Here is a 15745-nt window from a genome sequence, read left to right on the forward strand (position 1 = left end):
AGACTGAGGACATGTAGGTGACATCTGCCAAAAGTGGCATATAAGTAACACTGGCAACTTAACAAGTTCTGATAAAATACAGAGAACTGTAAAAGCAGCAATTCAGATGCTCAAATCAAACACTCAGGCTAAGATTACACCTGAGAATCCAGCTTTTTCACTGGGACAGGGGAAGGATTTTCTGTATGTCTCAGCAGTGTTTCGTATCCAAAAACTCAAGACCTGTTCTAGCCAGGCTAGAAATCTAGGCTCACAATAAAGCCACCTCTGCTTAACTTCTGCTTACTGTGAAGATACAGCTTTAAAAATTAAATTCAGATTAACTTCAGTGCTGTCCATTACAGAGCACAAAATAGACAAGGCAGAAAAGTTTACCACTTCTAAGGGCCATGGAAACCCACCTTGCATTCATGCAGGTATGACAGCATACAAGCACGATGCCAGAGAAGAGCACTGGGTAGGAAACACTCTCCACCAATCCATCTCCTGTCCACCCTGGCTGCAGCCTTCCCTGGCTGAGCCACACAGCAGCACAAACCCAAACTCCCTCATTTGAATCACTCCAGGCAAACCTGCACCCAAAGAGCCACCCAGCTGCTGCGCAGCACTTTCAAAATCAGATTTTTTTATGACAGAAAGGGCTCCACCATTTCAGGGTTGGGGTGCAAACCACAGCAAAAGTCAGTCAAACCCACAAGTCACAGCTCTAGTTCTTTAATGTTACATAGGACTACTAATTCCACTTGCACATGGCTTCCCCACCCCTCCTCTCCAGGCACTGCTTCATAACACATCAGCTTCTCACCCCCAAAAAACAGTGCTTTCGAACCATACCCCAGACCCACACAGAAAGCCTCCCTGCTCAGCTCGGCTGTGACCGACATGTTAAATAAAAAAAACCATACGCTGCACTTCTGTTGTGTTATCTTCCAACCCCTCTAATTCGGAAGGGATAAGAATTGAAAGATGTGGAAAAAAGCCAGAGAGCTCAGAAGAACACTTCTATGCAAAGAAATATCTTCCTTGTGGAACACTAAGCTTTATTTTCCCCAAAGCAGTAAGAATTGAAAACTGTATATGAACATATTAAAGAACATTAATAGAAAAACACCAAGCAGTTAAGTAAAGTCACGTTTCACCTAAACAACACTACCATTATTGCAGCATCTGACTTTCAGAGGACAATTCAATCCTGGAAGCATGTATTGTAATTGCTTTTCCACTACGGGCCTCAGCTTTACAATTGTATCCTTCTCAGGAGGTCAGAACAAGGCACGGCTGCAGCTCTGAAAAGCAATTCTGTTTAGCAGCCCTACCTTATTCATTCTTTTAATCTTACACCTACATATTCATTATGAACTCCGTAAAAATACCACTGCCAAAACCACCATCAAAAGCCACTGCAATCTCTCTGCTGCTTGGAGAAAGCCTTGACCCCTCTGCTTCCCCTACTGAAGACATCAGGAAAGCACGAATCACACCAGCCATCAGCTCCAGCGCTGGGGACCAGCTCTGCGAATCAGTCGAGTCATTGAACCCCAAAACAAGCCCAGTGCAATGGAGCAATTTCTTGCTGTCAACAAGCAAAAAGCAGCTACCACGATGGACCTGGCTTGTTTTGAGCAAACTGTTCAAAACTGTTTAGTGAGAAAATACCTGTCCTACTCATTGCAGCATGAGAGGTGCTGTGTTGCGGCTGCTCATACTGCATGAAGCTGGCAACTCACACAGTCAACTGAGCTCCCTTTTTCTCCACTCATTTAGATAGGTCCTCTACTACAGAAAGCTGGGGGGTGGGGGGAGCACAGGATGATGGGGGGGGGCGGGAACGGAGAACCTAAAAACATGCACAAAACCCCTTAAGTCTCTTTTAGAGAACTAAGGGTTAGCAATGTTTGTAGCATCTCCTGTATTTCACAATAAAGGAGCCATCTACCAAGATGGAGAAATCTCAGACTTTCATAGCACTTCCTACGGTGGAACAAGGTCCTCCGCTCCCTCCCTGCAAAATACCGCAACATTACTGGTCCTCCAGCTGCACCAATGCAACTACTTCTGGGTCAGCACATCATGCCACAAACAGTCCACATAAACCTCTAAACATTTATGTTTTATTTAAATGCTGAATATCTTGGGCATCAGCTTAACAGCACACCATCACAACCACTGGTATTGGCATATGTGATGGGAACAAACCACCTCCCAGGCACAGAAACACCCTGCATTAGGTTTGCAACTGAAGGGGACAGCACAGTGGTACCCCCTCCAAGTCCCCTTCCAGCACTGAAGCTTTACTTCCATTAGCCAAGCCTCAAAGCATGGGACAGCATTGTCGGAATAGTGAACACAGCAGGATTTTACTACAGAGGTAAACTTGGTCCTGGAAGTCAGGCTCCTTAGTCCCTTTCAGTGGGGAATCCATGCAGCATTCTTCAGATCATGTTGCTTGGACAGAGGAGAAAAAAAACAAACCAGTTTTGTGCCCCAGTGCATTTTCACTCACAGGTTTACAGCAAAGGCAACCTCATTCTCATGGTCACGAATGGACAAGTGACGAAAGCTGAGCACTTTCATGACAACAGCTACTCCTCAGACAAGACGGAAGGTGACACATCATCACACTGCTAGTCTGGCACTTGGGTATGGAAGCACCCCAGGGTTTTAAGCATACACAGCCTCAGGAGTCAAAGATGATGACCTGCTTTTAGAATCATTGCTTTTTAGGAGGAGAAGTTTTTACTCAAGCTTGGGCCAGACATGAATTCTGTTCAATCTTTGGGCTACTCAGAGGATGGCATAAACTGCACATCAGCGCACTGGCTGGAACCTGCGTGATAAACTGCAGTGATCGTGTATGCCACAGCCTCCCCGACAGCACAAAGCCTATGAACTCACCTCTACAGTTTCAGAACATGCCAGGTTTGGGTAATTTTTTTTCAGCCAGCACTGGAGGATTCTGATGTTCTCTTCTCGCCAGTATCTCCATACTGCAGGGGCCCAGGAATGGAGCTATTAGACCCCAGACCAGTATGCATTTTAAGTAACACAATTGTCTGTCTCTGCAGAGCAGCAGATAAAAACCAATTTTACTGGAAAAGGTCACTCAACTGTCTCCTCCCAGGGCTCACACAACCCACAAAGCAAAATCACTCTTTTTTGTTTTGTTTCAGAAGTCAGAGAAACATCTGACTTCCTAAGTAATTATTTCTTTCTGCAGTCTGAATGCTTTGTCACATGATACATCCTTAACCTTCATCTGTCAAGTTCTTCCATCCACGGTTTCAGCTAGACCCACAATCAACACAGCGCAGCTTCAGATAAAGTACAAAACGTCCAAAGAGAAAAGGGCTAAAGATGGAGAAAAGCCTACACGGCAAACTTTTCTAAAGGGCAGCTACCACAGCAATGCAGCGCATAATTTAAGCTCAGTAATAACCCTAAAAGGTATTAGTGGCCAAAAGGCAGGTGATGCAGACAAAAGGCCCTGGAGAGACGCAAGCCACCGTAATGCTCTGTAATCTGTCAGGAAGCAAGCCATTTTGCCCAGTGGGCAAGTATACTGTGCAAATATGTTTGAACATTTATTAAGTTTTTGATAAAGTGGAAGGTATTGCAATTAATTCTATCCTGTTTTTAAAAGCACGGTTTGCATTCAGGAAAGCAAAACACCATTTACTTCAAAACTCTAAATGAAAAATCATCGTAACGAACTATGAAATGTAATAGGTAGTAAACAACCTGGTTTATAATTGATGTTAGGATTCAGTTCAGTTTTTCAGGGGACTGCAGAGCACCCATTAAAGAAAGAGTTACTGCACACTACAGCAAAAGGTCTCACACTTGATACACTTTAATTACTTAACTGCAGCAGGGGAGAGTTACTGATGCCTAGTCCGTTTTGTTTCACTGTGAAAGGCTTCTACCACTATTAATATTCACCAAGGGAAACTGAAATAACATCTTCTCTCCATCTAAATACCTTGGAATTATTACAGACAAGCTAAATAATAAATAACTAAGATTTACTACATAGAACACTGAGGAGTAAGATTCTTTTGTTTGGTTTCTGAAAATCCAGGATGAAAGAAACTTACCAGCTTTCAAAGCCACCTAACAGAGCAGACCTGTATTTCCACATAGAGAAACTCTCCTTCAATAATGGCCTTTTATCGTATTAACAACTTCAACACAAATAATCCCACTGCAGCATAAACCAAGAGGTCAGCCAAGTACCCAAGGTGCCACAGCAGAAGCAACACACCGTAGGTTATCCACTGAGCGCCTTCTCCATAGCGTTTCTGGGCACACTGAGGATGACCTTGAACCCTGCACCAATGCGCTTCCCCTCCATAACACCACCTCGACAGGCACTGCAAAGCTGAGCTCATGGACAGCAGCAAACAACAGCTTTTATTCAGCTTGCAACACACCAAACTGCCAGCACTGCAAAAAAACTCAGCAAGAACAAACTCCTTCCTACCAGCTACATCATTTTGCTTTCCAGAGAACAGCACCCACCTCTCTCAGAAATACTGAGGCAAAAATCTTTTTTCCCCTCCCCTAAATTCCACTCCAAGACAGCCTATTATTTCTACATCTGCTGATGCTACCAAAAAGTTGAATCCTAATGCAAAATCAAACTGTACTCTCGGCATATTGGGAGGTTTCTCTGCCCAAAATGAAACATAGGTGCCATCTGTTTCAATTATACTAATCACAAGGAGACATAACACTGTGCAACTGGCACTTTTTAATAACTTTTTTCTTACAAAGACTTTTTCAAAGTGGAGAACCATGATATACTAGAGGCAGGAGAGTATTTAACACTCAGAAGTCAACAGCACCAACAAACTACACAGTCTGTTGGACAAACCAGTGCTGGAACTGCCCCCACAGGAAAGTTAACTTTAAGTTAGGGAAAAACTTGCTACACTTGATGTTATGTAAAAGTGAAAGGGCATCTTGGAACTAAAGACTTCTCCCAATATATTCTGGGTTAGTACCTTTAAGTTATTCCGTGGAAGTTTGCAATTTTCACCTTCAAATTTCAGAAAATAAAAGAAAAAAAAGGCGGGGGGGTGGAGGGGGTAAACCAGCACAAAACCAATCCAAACACATCAACATGGACACAAGCACTTGTTCAGTAATAAAACAGAAAATTTGGACAGAAGCAAGGTAAGTATTTACCGATTCCATAGTTGAAAGCTGTTGTTAGCAGGACATATATTAAAATCCAACAGAGATGTGTCCCAAAAACACTGTGTAATCTGAAAAACAGAGGGATTTGTTCATTAGAAAGTTAAAGCACATAATTTTATTCACCACAAGCATGCCGTATTTGAGTACATGAAGGCTACTAAATACAAATCCTTGCCTGATCCAGAAATAAAGTTTCTGATTGGGAATCTGCACAAACAGAATAATAAAAGAAACTGTGAAAAGCTTAGCAGAGCATCAGCCAAGTTCCATAACTTTCTTCTATTTGATTAGAAGAAAAATTTACTTGTCTCAAGGTTTCTGTAACCATCTGTGTGGTTTTACAGTCATTTTATTTACGGAAAAAATGTATGTCACCCCCCCAACTGTGAGAAACTCATGAACCGACAGACTACGCAGGGAGAGAGTGAACTGCCCACGTTGTGCTACCAGGTGCCCTGTCCCAGTAATTCACTTTCTTGAACAACTTATGTGGAATTACCCGTGACACAAGCACTTTCTTTTTAAACATACCTTCAGATCCTTGCTCTGAATAGCAGCTAATCTATTACAAGCTTCTAATTTTTTTTTTTTTTTTTTTTTTTTTAAACAGGTCTTGCTGCACTTTTCAAGGATATTTTTCCAGCTACAAATTCCCAAAGTGACATCGGGCACGAACCACCAGGAGCTCTCAGCACCCACAGCAATGAGGAATTCCATTCATTAACTGGGCAACTGAATGTGTACATGAAAGGGTTGGCAGACGATTCTGAGCCCGAAATGCAGTACCTGAGCCCTTCACCACTTCTCACGACAGAGGAAGGCTCAGCTGTGTGGAGCTGAGCAGTCTCAGGTGACTGTCACGTCAGCGTGTGCAGAAACCCAACTTGCTTGACAAGCGTTAGGGCTGCAGCTAAACCCGGCCTCTCTTGTGAGTCACCCAGCTTCGCCTGCATGCCTGACAAGCACGTTTGCTCAGAAATAAATTTCTCTCCCAGCCAGAGCAAACTAGTCTGTTCCAGATGAGATCTCCACAGAAGTCAATACTGGTTTTCAGGTGCTCTGACCTGCTCCCCAGCTGCAGAGGGGACAAGTTTCAGACAGCACAGCTCAGTAGGAGCCTGTCCAAGTTATACGAGCAAGGGCAAGCCCGAACTACAAATAAGCACTTTTGAGGGTTTGCAATGTGGAAGACCAGAAAGCGTGGGCAGAGCCACACGTAAAACATTGTCTTATCCCAGGATTTTTTTACATCCATGTCAAACCAAAACGCTTCCTGATATCCACTGAGCATTAGCGGGTTCTTACTTCTACCCGTAAGGGACCTGTAAATACGGAAAGAGTCAATATGTGCTCCAAACAAAAAAGCAAAATTTCTTCAAAACATGCATTAGATATATAACAGCAATACCTGAGCTTCTGCTATGCTTCCACAGCGAAGCAGCTCAATAGCGGAACTTTGTAAAAAGAAATAAGCTGATGACGTACCGCAGACTACAACTGCTAAATCTCAGCTGTGCCAGGCAAGCAGCAGTAACCTGAAGCACAGGCACTGGGCTTTGCCCCATCCGACTGAAGTTATTCTGGTTCAGACAAACAGGTTAAAGGGTTCACTGCCAATGCCATAGTGCTCAATGCCAAATTCCCTTCTTCAAATCCCACGTCCCACCTGAACTCTAGACTCTGTAAACCACACTAAGGGACACAGTGACCAACCCCTGTTCCAGCTGACAACGGAAAATTTGGGTTTCTTCCAAAGTACCTTTTCTTCTGAAAGGAAAAGTTCTAAAAACCAATTTTATACTCAAAACCTCGCATATATAAAGTTACAAGTGGGGAACTACAAAGTACAAAACGTGCATTTCAGCAAAACTACCTACCACTTTTGTTCACCTACTCCACTTACAGCTGCGCCTTACAAAGTGCCAAAGCTCCCCAACTTGACCACCACCCTAACTCCTAGGACCTTCACATACTGGTCCCCCTCCTAACTACATTCTGCTTCTTGTGTTCTTTTTGTAAAACCTCTCACACACAGATGCCTTTACTGTGGAGCTCCTTTGGGACAGCCAACCACTACTTTTAAAACCTTGTTTTAGTCTATTATTATCCTCCCGAATTCTGCCTCCACAACTTCCAAGGCCCAGCTCCCTCACACCACACTCCAGAGTGCAACGCTTCTTTAAACAGCAACAGATTTAGTTTCCTATGATGTTCTCACAACTTCGCAGTCCACAGGACTGGCCTGTGTAGAGCTCATGACTTGCAGTTCAATTTTATACTTCACTGCTGCCCATCACCTTACAAAGCACTTCGCTGATGTAGCTGGATTTGGACACCTGCTTTCCAACAGGATGGTCTTTAAATAACCATCCAGGAGAGACTGCACGGCTGACCGGGATATAGAGCCGAGGGGACTGGGAGCCCTGGGAAAGCCTGGTTTGTTTTGAGAAACTTTCACTCCCTGATGAAAAGTCAAAGGGAAGATTTCCAGATGATGAACACAGCTGCATCCAACCCAGAGCTGCTACCAACTAAGCTGAGGCAAGCCTTAGGAACCACAGCTAAAAGGAGCAGGCCAAAGTAAAACCAGAAAATCCAAAGGAACACACAAAGGCGCGTGGTCATGACTCAAAGTAAATCCTGCAGCAGGTGAACTTTTCCAAAGGAGCAAAAAAGGAAACAAATTAAAGTTCTGTGGCACTTTTCTTTCAAAAAAGCAAAGGAGATAAAGACATACAGCTACCTCCTGTGTTTTCCCAAGGCAAGCGAGTCCTGGGGCACTGAAGGATCCCCTGATGGGGAACTGCAGTCCTATGGAGTGTGATGACAATATCCACACAGCATTTTTTCCAGCACGATTCCTCTGCTCCTGTTATATTCTTCTTCTCCGTAACAGAAGTCACAACTCTAATAAGAGCTATCCACTTAAACAGTAATAAAAGATAAACTGGGGCTGGGGGGAAGCTGAACTTCCAAATACATTATCTCAAAATTCAGTAGTGCTACTTGCTGATAGCAGTGACTATGATCAATTGTGAACAAAATTATCAAAAAGTCTACAGAAATCCTGTCCAGTGACGTACCGATACACAATTTTGAAGTTCTATTCACACCTGCTTCCTGGCCTATGTAGAGCAATTTTATTCATTACTTAATTCATATATAAAACATACATTAAGTGTTGTAACACTGAAATAGTGACCACATATGAGCCAAACAACTTTCATAAGGAATAGGGTACCATTATTTTTATTTTTTTTACAAAATGGTTATGAAATTACTTCTGAAGTACAGCTAATACTTCAGTGGAAGATGCCCAACGCACAGATCATGGGTAATACCTGTCTGGCTATACATATTTGGGTCCCTCACACAGCACTGCTGTTGTGCAGTATCCTATATGTCAACTTAAAACTAGCTTCACTTCCAAAAGCCTAAACTAATAACGTTACACACATTTATCCACTCAATTTTCTTAGCTTCTGACAAAAACATATCACTTCACAAACTAACATTACAATCCTTGTTTTCCCTTCTGTGAACTTAAAACGCTGACCACTGGACAACACTCTGGTGCATGCCGAGCTAACTGTAGCTACACAGAAATCATTTTGCAATGCAAAATGGCAGACATTCAGTCTTCCTTCACATTGAAATGGTAGTATAAATCCCAAATAATTAAAGTGTTCAAGGTGACCAGGTTCTGTTTTAAAAACAGGCTCAGTCTTTCAAGACCTGTGATGTTTTATTTTACATTAATGTGAAGTAATTTGGAAACTCTGGGTAAGCAGAGAGTTCCATTAAAAAAAAAAAGTTTCAGCCTCTAAATTCTCCCACCAACTCTTGTTCTGTAACATTGACCATGTAAGTCCTCAGCAGCTCCCCACAGATCACTTACTGATTCTTCTTGCTGCATGCCCACACCAATCAGTAAGCTTCAGATCAAGAGTGCAGGGTACAGCTTTTGCTGGCTTTCACTGAAAAAATCCAGGAATTAAGTAATTCAAACTTCTTTAATAAAAGGGTATCTTGTAACTTCACAGCAATCAGTATTTGAAGGTGGAAAATGCTTTACAACCACAAGATGTGACCTGAAAAAACCCAAGTATACTTGCATTAAGATAACTATAGACTACTTGCATCAAAGCAGCTTGGCCAGGCAGTTGCAAACTGGCAGAGGAACACTAACTAGTTCCAGCAGCAAGGTGGAAGGTGGCTCGATACACTGATGTCAGCCATAAAAGAAAAAAAAAAAAAACAAACAAACAAAAAAAAAACCCAGGCCAGTTCTGTACAGGCGCAGAGTCACTTAGAAGGGTCACTATTAAAAAATATGTTCAAGATTCAACAATTTTATACATCTAAATATTTCTAAATTTGATCAACAGAATGCAGAAAGGGTTCTACTTAAATCTCCATGTTACAGGGAGTAAGAAAGAAGCCATCTGCCAAAGCCTCATTTCAAGCAACCAAGAGGCCAAACTCCCCACAAGCAACTACGTTTTTTGTTAGTGCTTCTTTGAAGCAAAAAGTTGTATTTTGATTTAAAGACAGGCTTGCATCAATTCAGATTTTATGGTGATGCAGAACTAAGAAGCATAACAGGATATCAGTGTGATATTTAGATTCTGGTTTAGACCAACTTGAGAATGGAAAAAAATCTCTAGGGAGTAGGACAGCCCTTTTCCACAGCGCTCATCTGCTTCCCTCAAAATAATTTCAGGGAGAGACAGAATTTCAATAAGGCATCTCTCTGAGGGCTTCAGTAAAAATATACACTGGGGAACACACAAGACACCAATGAGCTCACGCTTTCAGATATGCTCCATTACCTCAGATACAGAACTCAAGGAGGCACAGGCACAACAAACTGGGGGGGGGTGGGAGAAATGGTTTCCAACGCACCCCCATAGGCATGCTCAGAACAACTGTGAGAGACTGCCTGCACAGCACCCTGTATACAAAAACTGATCTTTCACCCTGCTGAAATGGTGAAGAACACTTATTCTCAGAAACTGTAAAAAAACCAAAACAAATCACATTATAATTCAAGAATCTGAATGAAAATGGGGGGAATCCATAAGCAGACAGCACTGCCAACCCCCTGTACTTACTATCAACTACAGATCTTCTAGGAGTATTTGTAGGAACCTTCTGCAACAACAGGGATTCTATTCCTGCCTGGTTACAGCACCCATGTCGCTTAAGAATCCAGACAAGTGTTAGAGTTCGAGGAAAAAAATAAAATGCCACATATACAAAAACAGTGTAGAAATTATTGCCTCCCCTTCATTCTGTAGGTTTTTCTCACACCACCTTGAAAGCCAAGAACAGTCCTGCCCACCGCAGCAGTGAGGGCTTTCCTCCAGCCCGCTGACAGACATACGGCCAATAAAGATCATCAGATTTGTGGCGATTTCACTCAAGAGCCTGGAGAAGCACACCCAGACCACTCTACACAGCTTGACGCTATTTAGAAAGAGGAAGGAAAAGGAGAGGTGTTGCACTGGAGATTGGGGGGGGGGGGAGATTTCTTTCCAAGAACTAGGCAGAAATTAGAGATAAATAACATGCCTTTAACTGAAATGCCCTGCATCCTATCAGCAGCTTACAGACCAACCACCTCCAAACAAATGCATGCTGAGCAAACTGTTATGTTCAGTGAGACCAGTCACAGTTGCTCACACATGCAGCTGTCCCTACATTTTAAGAAATTTCTGGTAGTGATATGAGCTACAAAAACTGCCACTCACTAGAATTTACAAAGAAGCAAGTATTTCTGAAGCAATTATAATAGCCAGCTATGCTCATACAGTACCAATTACACAAGTGCAGAGAACTCCACTAGTACTTAAAAGAAAAAAAAAGGAAAAAACCCACCTTTCAGTATGTTCGATCATGACAAAATTGAAACATCAAGTAAAATTTAATTTGATAGCTTTCAGAAACTAAGTAGGTAACATATTCTTGTTCTCAAAAGTTCCTTTATTTTGCCCTGCAGATAACATGTATGCTGAGATCTACATTTTTTAAAGCTCCTGTCATCTTTGCCACTTGATAAAATACAAAATAACCCGATACTGTCCTCAAAAATACAGATCAAGATAGTTCTGTGTGGGCTGAAGAGTCTGAGGCTCAATTCTTCCCACCGAAACAAGCACGATGGAAGGGAAAGATGCAATTCCTGTGGATCCAAATTGTCCTTTTAAGTGTTTTAACTGGAAGTCTGACATGGACAACAGAGTCCACAGGAAACTGGAGGTGGACAGTAGTCTCAATCCAGGAACAACTAAGCTGTTTAGAGACCTCCAGTGAATGAACCCAGTGAAAAACCCAGAATCTGTGATGTCAAATAACTACTTTCAATGTGTTTCAGGTATTCCTCAACATTTGTGCTTTTTTTCTATTCATTAAACGACACCAGCTGCAGCATTTATACACTGATACAACGATTGGACTCCACTTCCATCACCAATATTCTTGGCTGACCCCAAGGATCACTGCACACCATTGCTGTCTACTTCACAAATACTCTGAACATTGTGCTTGCAAGGAGAATGGGAAATGACACTTGTGTACAGTAGGTTTCTGTCCCATTACAGAAATGAGACTTGAGAAGTCCAAATAAAAATTCTGTAGTTCATTTCAGTAGGTCAAAAGAAGTAGTTATACACTTTTATGCTGTGTTTGAATTGTATTAAACAAAAAAACCAATTAGCAGCAGAAGCCTAACATTTCACTGAGTTTGACCCTTACAAACACACAACATGTAGCTGAGCAATAAACTCTGAAATTACTAGACACACCAACTTTACTACTGGCTATCTGGTTTCTTCACATCAGACTTTAAATTTCCCTACCTTCAAGAGTATCTCAAATTGCTAACCTCTAAAACTACCTATCATTTCTCCTAGAATGATCTGTGAAAGCAGCCTTAAAGGTACTTGGTAGGGTAAAAAACTGGGGCTGTCAGAAGTGTCCCAGCTCCCAGCATAACCTGAAAGCTTAAATCATTGAAGTAACTCTTTTTTCCTTGGTGTGATGTGGCAGAAGAGCAAAGCAAGCCTGAACAGTTTCCACTGAACCAGATTTTTCTATTCTGTGCACGAAGTTAAGAGTTCTGGAAATATACAAGCATGTTCCCTCATCTCTCCTCCTTCACCCTTACCACCCTCTTCTGTGGCTTCTCTGATGAGTGGAAAGTATTAAGTCAAAATACAGCTTCTGTGATTTCTTTAACCAACCTTGGACTGAAGCTCAAGGCTACAGCTTGCCCTTCTGTACTAGCAAGCAGAGACAAGGCTTGGTCTGCCAATGTAAAGGACATGCTGTTTTCCATGCTACAATTTAGTCTGCATAAATTAATAAAGAAAACTCTCCTACTTCTAAAAAAAAAAAAATGTTAAATACTTTAAAGATTACACACTTTTATCACCGAACAGATAAAGACGTCTTAACTACACTAGCAATGCTTGCCCTATACCAGCATTAATGTACATCAAATGGCCATCTCTATCATGGATGGAAATAAGAAAATGGTTGGGCACCCAAAAATGGTTATCCAGTGTCACTTCAGCCGCCCAGGGAGCTATAGGCGTCCTTGTTTGTCAGCCCCAATGCTTCCAAATAATCCCCCAGACCTTATCATTTGTCTTTTTTAGAGCTCCAATATGAAATGTAATTACCTAAGACTGCTGGGTCTTTCCAGCCTGGCTGAATCTCTTCCAAAAAGATGCATCATCGGGCTCATTTCTTTATTAAATTATCTGCACGTGCAAAGCAAAAACCCACTGTCTTGCTTTGGAAGAACACACTGTTATTACTGGTACACAGCAAAAATGAATATACACATTAAGACCACGAGAATGCGTTTCCGAGAAAATCAGCACAGAACAGCAGCATCATATCTACTTTCAAATAACCTGAACTGGTGAGCTATCCAGCCATAAAATTCAGCAACAAGATGTACAGAACCCTCAAGCTGTTTATTTCAGTGTGTAGTAAGCTGTTAATTCTTAAGCCATTTGGAAGAGACCCAGGACAGACAATAGTGTGGATATTCAAAGCAAAACTGTTCCATGATTATTTTTAGTTCACATGATAATGAGCAGAAATTGCAACCTCTGTATCCTAAACATTTGCTGAGCCCCATCTGAGAAGTAGCAAAATTCCAATCCAGTTATTCTGTAGCCTGACAATACAAAGCCAGTATGAATAGCACTGTTTTTAAAGCTTAAGTACAGCAACATACATGTAGGCATGTAAAATGAAGGGCATAACATAACTGAAAATCAAACATTTCAGAATGTGTGTATCCAGAAGAAGAATTTCAGGTCAACACAAAACCAAACCTCAGTAAGTTCACGTAAAAGGCAGGAGGCAAAGAGAACAAATGCTCTTCTTAGGCATACAAACAAGTAGAAATAAAGGCAAACTAGCACTACCAGAGTCAACCACATGAGCAGTAATATTCCCAGATGTTGACAATTAGGAAGGTTTATGGGAAAACTAAAAGAAATTAAGCAGTTACTAGAAAACTTACCATATATTAAAAACCTACAGAATTTAAGCTTTTAACAAAAAACAGCCAGATTTATAGATGCCTGTGGACAGGAATTGGGTAAAGAATTGCAACAGATTCATCTGGCAAACAAATTGAGCTGCCAGTTTCCTAGCTTACATTCATCATAGCCATCCTGCCTGCACTTAAAAACAAAAATAACCCCAGTGGCCTAGGGGAATTTCTACCATTTGAGAGCTAAAAGACACATGATAAAAACACACTGAAACACCATCAAAAGGGAACTCAAAGGTGAATTCTGAAGACAGGCAAAAGCACTGCCCATCTTAGAGCTCAAAAAAACCCACCATGCCAAACAGAACGAGACCAAGCTAAGAAAATCTTGAAGCTTCAACCTGTCCTAATTAAGCTTCAAGATGCTCGCTTTAAACAACCCAGTGAAAGCAAGAAGTATGTTCTCTGGGTTTAAACCAGTAATTTAAAGTTAGATCACAGCTGCTGTCAAATTTCAGGTACCTTCTCCTTGTCATTCCTCCTAAATACAAATCTGAAGCAGGTCTAAGACATACTTCCTGCCATCAGACTTAATACCTTCCCTGTAACTTTTACAAAGAGCCCCTTACTACTCAAATCCACTCAAATTCCCTTTGTAAGTTCTTCTCAGGGAAGGAAGGAGGGTTAACGATGCTGCTAGGCTAGGAAGAGCACCACTGTATTTAAAAATATGAGTCTGCAATTTCTCACTCTGTGCTCAATTTTAACACATTGAGAAAACAGAGACCATTCTTTGGAAGGAAAAAAAAAAAGAAAAAAAAAGACTGACAAGACACATTTGTCACCTTTAGAGTCTCAAACATTTGCAACCATGCAACTCAGTGACAAACTGGATACAGATTACTATTAATAACAGAACTATTTCCTTTCCTTTCTGAAAGCTGATTTGTGAAAAGGATGCAAGTATCCCATTTTAAAACATACTAATTAGCCAAGGAGGAGTCAAGGAAGTCACTGTTCAGTCTTTTAAAATGTACACATAGTATCTATCAAAGAAGATAAAAACAGAGGAAATTTATCCAAGGAGTGCACAATCACCCACTCCAAGCAGCATTATACAACCTCCTCAGCCAAGAAAATTCAGTGTAGTGTTATGAATATTACAACCACACACTTCACTAACTCAGATACAGGTTTCTTTTCTTAAGAATATGCAGGTCTCACTCAAAGGCTCACAACCAGATACGTACAGTCATTATAAGGATTAGATGACACCGTTACCAGCCGCAGCAGCAGACCTGGCTTGATGACCCAGGAGGTTCCCCAGAAAACCACGTGAAAAACACAATTGTTAAAATGCATTCAGCTCTTCAGTTTCCAGAGTTATGACAAGCACCTTACAATCGCCTCAAATTACACAGCAAGGGGAAACGGTAGGGGAAGTGCCTCCTTGGTTTACACACAACTTCTCTCCCCTATTGTCTAGGTCCTGGCGAATTAAGGTCAGAATAAAAAGATTCTTCAAAATACCATATAAATTGAAAGCACCTACCTTCCACTGATTTCCCCCCACACCCCTTCTATTATAAGACCTGAACAAGTTTAAGTAGCAGTTGCCATCATTAAAGAAGTTGCTCCCCTCCCGTTCTCCTTTCTCCTGAAAAATGAACACCCTGGCAGCGCCGGGTAACAGTGATGAAGCAGCAGGCTGCTGCAGTCCTACCCAGCTACAGAAAGCAGGACTGGAAAACAGCAAGAGGAGGACACAGGCCACCTCAGCAAGAGACTCACCAGAGAGCATTACTGAATAATAGAACAAGGAAGTCAAATGTCTGTCTGCGTACGTCAGTGGTACCCCAGCTCCTCAGGAGGGGCTCAAGGGCTGTGGGCGAAGTTACTGGTTACAGCTGAGCCAAGCTGAGCAGGGACATCTCTGCCCCTGCTCAGCTGCTGGATCCCTCGGGATACTTCCGAAGTTCATCCATAAACTGGCTTATCCCGCCAGCCCAGCAGAAAGCCTATTCGCCTCCC

The 15745-nt window shown here is 41.9% G+C and overlaps 1 protein-coding gene across 7 annotated transcripts in view; it reads right to left on the reverse strand.

The window, feature by feature from the left end:
• Positions 1-15745, reverse strand: part of ANKRD11 (ankyrin repeat domain containing 11) — a 159865-nt gene that overhangs the window by 127427 nt on the left and 16693 nt on the right. For all 7 annotated transcript variants that reach the window (XM_055726918.1, XM_055726911.1, XM_055726916.1 and 4 more), the window contains one exon: positions 5188-5267. The gene's annotated coding sequence lies outside the window, so the exon portion shown is untranslated. The remainder of the gene's footprint in view (positions 1-5187; positions 5268-15745) is intronic.

This window comes from Falco cherrug, chromosome 14, assembly GCF_023634085.1.
Source record: "Falco cherrug isolate bFalChe1 chromosome 14, bFalChe1.pri, whole genome shotgun sequence".
Lineage (NCBI taxonomy): Eukaryota > Metazoa > Chordata > Aves > Falconiformes > Falconidae > Falco > Falco cherrug.